We start from the raw sequence: 6,597 nt of genomic DNA, 5'->3' as shown, positions 1-6,597 counted from the left end.
CTATGCGCACAAAGTGATGCGCACAGAACACTTAGTCTATTCTCCAGACATAAGGAGATTACTCCCGCCCAAAAAGGGAAACAGTAGCGTGTTTCAGAGATTTTCCACTTTTTACTGTACACTGACAAAAGTACCTGAAAAAGCACACTGTAACATGAAAAGTCAACTGTCAGCCACCCTATTCTCACCAACCCCAGACCTGCATGTCCTGTCCAAATCAAATCAAGATCTTTTAACCACTCCTCCACTTTTAAATAAACAATAAACAATAATAATTTCCATACTTTATCATCATTACACCTAGATATGAAAAGATTTCAATCCCCTAAAGCAAGGGATTGTGTTCCTTTGAGTTTGCCTATAAATATGTAACCTAAATTATCACTCAAAACACACTTCACAGAACTGCAAACTTGCACTAATCATCTCCCAAAGCATCCGTTATTTTCAATTCCGTTCCAGTTACTAGACCTTCGATTCCGAGGCCAACACCAAGAAAACCCGAATCTCGATTAATCCCTTAACAAGAACCACAGGTGAGTCTCACAGCCCCTATTCTCGCTGTTTTCACTGTTTATAAACTGTTTTCGGGGCGAGGGACACGTACTTAAAACTATGTTTTATGTGATACTCTTACAAGCAATACAAGCAATTATGTGTTTAAATAATGTTTCATTATGGTGTATTTACGAGCAATGCAAACGGTATCTATGGTTTTCGATGTATGTGCGCCAGAATTCGAGTAAGTGATCACTTTACCATTGGAACTCTAAGGGTAGGGACTGCTGGTTTGATCCACCCACTCGTAGGGGTCGCACCTCTTTGCATGGACGAGTGCCTAGTATGGTCATGGGGCAGTACTATGGGTTTGAGCCCGCTCGTAGGGGTCGCGCCTCTTTGCATGGACGAGCGCCTTGTTTTCCGGCACAACGTCCGCGCGTAACCCGCGGGACGGAATTATTGATTAGCTCGTAGTGGCAGCGCCACTTTGCATGGACGAGCACATTTTCCTGAAACGTTCGCGCGTAACCCGCGGGACGGTATTACTTATTTTAGCTCGTAGTGGCAGCGCCACTTTGCATAGACGAGCACAGTTCCCAGAAATGTTCGCGCGTAACCCGCGGAACGATTTTATCAGAATGTGTTGATAGGACTATGTTTTACCAAGCATGTGTTTTAATGATGCTATCAGAATTATGTTTCAGAATGATTTGTATCAAGATTATGATGCAAACACGATTTATCAAGTTACTAAAACTTGTGAACTCACTCAGTTTAATCTGATTCAAATGTTTTTACGTGTCTTTCAGGAGATAACTAGGTAGCGCATGGAGTCACACTTAGAGCACCTCACGCTGAACATCTAAAACTAGCTTTTTGGAAGATTTTAGTTCTATCCCTTCGATGCGCGTGGTTGTTCCCGCCGCGCAAGGGGATATGGCGTGGAAATCTTCAACAGTTTTTATACTTGGATGTTTTTATGTAATTTTTAATCAATGTAATGTATTTGTATTAAACTTTTCATGCGAAATGAAAATCTTTGAATGTTTGCAATGGCCCGTGCTTAATTATCAATCCCCACTCGTGCGCGCCCGGCTGTTTCCGCCGCTCAGGGCCGGGTGTGACACTGGGGTTGTGGTTACCGGGGTTTATTGGTCACTTACTGGCCTTGGGACCGGAGTAACGTTAACCATTTCTTCTGAAATTTTGAAAAAACTGAGAATTAGTTCTAGCTTTTATGCACGGATGGCGCCAATGAAGAAACACTAATGTACCCCGGGCAGATTACGGATAATCTGGGGGTTAAGTAATGTTTCCCACGAGGGTTAGGTCCGGCAAAGAAGGATGTTCTTCAGATGACCTGCAAAACCGACACCGTGAGCTCGTCACTGAGAAGGGGGGGTTCCTCCTTGTGACCACCCTCCGGCGTGAGAATCAGACTAGATTGCTCTGAATATAAGTGTATATTGAGAGAAATAGCTAGTGAAGGTAAAATACCAGATGATGATACCGTTCCAAGGTGTTGGAGTATTTATAGCCGAAGGTAGGTTTCCAAGCAGGTACAGCCAGCTGTATAATATTCCTGTTCTACCAACTATGGGCTACGCACGTGCCATGCTGGTTGGTGGGTAGGCAGCGGCTGATAGTGATAAGGCCGGCTGTGTACTGTCCCCTTTCCACCAACTGCAGGCTATGTGCGTGCCGCGACAAGGGTTGGTGAGTAGGCAGCGGCTAATAGTGACAAACAGTACTAGAGCATGCTCCTCGTACTGTTTGTCGGTGAGCTGTCACCCTGTGATTGGTTCATGGGCTGCTTTGGTCAGATCTTGTCTATTTTGTCCATACCTTGGCAGGTATAGTACAAAAGATCTTCCAGAAGCATACAGACTGGCTCATTTGGGCGGGAGTATTCCCGCCTTGCTCATTCCTTCAGGTGACACTGAATTATTGAGTGCCTTGTGCGTGTAGCCTTGCTATTAGTGCGGGTAGCCTTCCCTGATGGCTTGTATCCCGCAGCTGCGGGGACAGGCGGGATACTTCACCATTGGGAGGCTTTCCCTGCGGGAACAGCTGGCGTACTGCGCGTAAAGTCTTTATCTCTGAGCATGGTGGGTCCTGCGGAACCAGTTGGTCCTTGCGCAAACGTCCCTCTTCAAGGTGAGTCTAGCGGGTCCAACTGGGCTCTGCTGGGACCTACCTCTTGGCGCCAATAAGATATTTGACTGATTAAAAGATAGTATTTGAATCACTCAGCATATTACCTTCAACCAATTTAGATGTACCCTCTTAATAAAATCATAAGAGACTACCTACCCAACCTCTAAGTTATTTTAGGTGAATAGATAATTTGGAATATTAAAATCCAATTTGCTTACAATACATACATATATAAGTTTCAAAAAAACATACATATATATATATATACATATATATATATATATATATATATATATATATTATTTGCTTAAGTATGAATATCCAATGAATAATCTTCGGTTGTATCACTCCACCTATAACCTACAATGTTGAGAAACAACATATGCATAATTAGGAGACATATTATGCTCTTGCTTGGCTAATAACGTCCAGTTAAAGACTCGATACCAATGGGGACATCAACAAGAAACCAATAGAAAACAACTAGTTGATTTTATATTTTAATGCCATTTTTAGCTTCATTTGTTATTAAATTGTAATGTGCATAACTTTGTAAACACCCTGGTTTCAAATTTAGATTAAAATATACGTTGTTGATAGGGATATAACTCGATCCCCCATGCTAATTATATATGGTAGCTTTTAGTACTCGTATACACAACTAAGTAATTCAAGAAATCTATAACTATTGGGCTTTTGTGCTATATGACATTAGGTCTTTATCTTCACTAAGGTGGTGGGGTTTAAACGCCACAAATGGACATTACGTAAATTTTAAGAGTAGATTTAGGGGAGTGAGTCGCGGAAAAAGCTACAAATATAGGGGTTGATAAAAAAAATTCGATTAATTAAACGAAAAACGGAATAAGAGATATAATAAAATAGTAAATTAACTTAGAGTATAGAGTAAACTGCGGTTTTTGTCCCTTTAGTTTATCCAAATATGCGATTTTAGTCTAATAGTTTCAAATTTGCGATTTTCATCTCCGTGGTTTCATTTCAGTTACAGTTAAACCCGAATTCATTAACCTTGTTAAGTTTGATCGTTAAACCCATCAGTGTGCCCCTCATGTGAGGGGCATTTTTGTCCCTTTACACCCCAAATAAACCCTAGTCGTAATTCGCAAGCCCCCCTCACGTGAGGGGATGGGGTGTATTTGGGGAAAAATGACAAAACTGCCCCTCACGTGAGGGGTACACCGATGGGTTTAACGACCACACTTAACAAGGTTAATGAATTCGGGTTTAATTGCAGGTGAAATGAAATCACAGGGACGAAAATCGCAATTTTGAAACTATTGAACTAAAACTGCAGTTCACTCATTAACTTATCAAAACTGTTTTGGACAAAAATCTACTAAGGATAATGTGTCCAAATCTGTTATGTGAGGATTATTGCTATGATGACAATAATGAATATATGAACGAAATAGAGATGAACACTGTGATTTGTTGCGAGGAAAAACCCCTTGATCTTGATTAGATCAAAGGAAAAAAAACCTCGGGTGATGACAAATCGTGTATCACCACTTTATTAATATGAAAAATGAGGATACAAGGTTGGAGATTATGATCAGTGTTTACAATAATTCTAAGTGTGTGTGTATATTGTTGTGTTCCTCTGCGAATGTAGTTGGTGTGTTATATATAGGGTGTGTGCCTTAACTGATCATAACTCAATGAAGTTATTAATAATAAAGACAATTAACTAATAATCCATAAAAATCCGCCACTATAAAAATATATGTAACAGCCACTTTGACCACATGCTCAATCACTTATACTGCAAAATAGGTGGTAGACCAGATCTTTTAGCCGTTACATCTGTCAAATATAATATTATGCAAATGAAACAATCGTTAGTAGATAATAAGTACTGAGGATCCTTGATTCTGACAGGATCTGACTAAGGATAACTGATCCAAAAACATATGTCAGGATAACATATCCACAGTGTCAAATTTCTGTGCACTAACAAAAACCTATTACTGATTTTCAGTTTTCTATTGTTTTTTTTCTTTTTTCAAAATAAAAAATAACGGTTCCGTTTTAATTATACCTTGTTCCAAATCCAAACCAAAAAATTACTTGTTACAGTTATAATTTTGTGTTTTTGATTATTTTTATCAAACTTATCTTCCACGAGAAAGTTTTTAGTTTTAATAATAACGGGAAAAAAAAAGGTTTTTGTTATTAGAAAACGAAATAGAAAAAAGGTTTTCCAAAAAATAAAAATAAAGTTTCTCAAAAATAACAAATATAAGATAATGAAATGATAAAACAAGAAGAAAAAACAAAGATGTTTGGATGATTGAAAGGATAGAGAGTATGTTTAACAAAAATAAAGAAAAAGATGGTATGTTTATTTAGACAAGCCGCATCGATGACCCTCCATTTGAGTGGGTTGGCGAAAATACTATTAAAAGAAAAGGGGGAACTTCTTTTTATTTATACAAGCCCCTTCTCTCAGGCTTTTGATACCTTTGGCTCATTGACACCGGAAGCTATCCGTTTTCTAATTAGGATCCAACGGGTTGTGTATAGCAATATGTCGACTCCAAAGGGGCAGGAGTATGTAGCAGGTTAGGGTTTGCAATTTAGAAATGGGTGGCGGCGCAACTTGTTGTCCGCCTACCTGCCATGTTGATGTAATATATATGTTTTTAAAATGATATGAATTTTGGTTAAAAAAAAATTAAACAAACATATTTTAAAAAAAAATTAATTGATTGAACAGATGTCATCCATCATCTTACTTGTTGATTTTTTTAAATAAAAAAAATCTTATTGGATGATGAACTGATGATGCAATTTCGTTCTACCTTTTATTTTCAATAAATTCATTTATGGAGTGCTTGAGATTCTTTATTTTTATTAATTTATAACTTATAAATTTTTTAAAAAAATAATGTAGTGTATAATGTATTTGGCAAATCATAAGATTTTATGGATTTTAACTTATAGAAAAGGTAAAATAAAGAGGTTTTGAAAAGTTAAGAATTTATAACTTATTAACTTAATGAGTTTAATTTACCTGTTACGCCCCTTTAACCCTCAAAACTTATTACACTCCTTTTAAAGACCTTTTCACTCATTTTGGTTTTCTCCAACACATAAGCTAATCCAAACATTTATTTACAAACTTCTTTTAAAAAAATCAATAAGTTAATAAGTCCTTTTAAGAAAAAAGTCATTTTTCATTTAAAGAAGCAATCTCAAACACACCTTTTATATATAAAATGTTTTTTATCTAATAACTTATCATAATTAACTCTTTTAAAAATTTAGGAAAATTGGATTTTAATAATCCCTATTAAAGGTTATTGACCAATAATAATCCCTATTCAGTTTATCTCCGGTGGCGGTCCCAAATTTAATAAGTTTGGTTCTCAATGGTCCGTAGTTAAAAAAACTTAACGGGGTTGATTTTATGCTGACGTGTTACATGACTAGGACATGATGTGGATTTTAATTTCTTTTTTACATTTCATTTAACATCTTTAATTTATTACCTAGATATTAATACAATAAAAACCCCCTTTTTACTTCATCTTTCAACACCGATACAATTAAAAAAACCTTAAGTCTTCATTAGTAAAGTTCTTCATCTCAAAATTCTTCAGCCATCATCATCCATCAGGTACGATAGCACATGAACTTCGATTTTAACACCCTTCAATCCTACTAAGTTACATATTCTCTTCTTCAAGTTTCATATTCTCTAACTCCAGCTTCAAATTCTTCATCTTTAGTGCCTTGTTTTTCATTTCAAACAGGTTACAATTGCATCCGGTAGAAATCATAGCATCAACTTCTTGTTTCCACATGAAAAACTTGCAATCCGACCTCTAACACATTTACACATCAAGATATTAACTTTCAGTACATAGAATATAACTTTCCAAAGTCCAAATATTACATACACATGAACAAATTCGC

The sequence above is a fragment of the Bidens hawaiensis genome, unplaced genomic scaffold, assembly GCF_021521415.1.
Source record: "Bidens hawaiensis isolate Kalapana, Puna unplaced genomic scaffold, B.hawaiensis_p1.1 tig00022690_1, whole genome shotgun sequence".
Taxonomy (NCBI): Eukaryota; Viridiplantae; Streptophyta; class Magnoliopsida; order Asterales; family Asteraceae; genus Bidens; species Bidens hawaiensis.
This window is presented reverse-complemented; position numbering follows the sequence as displayed.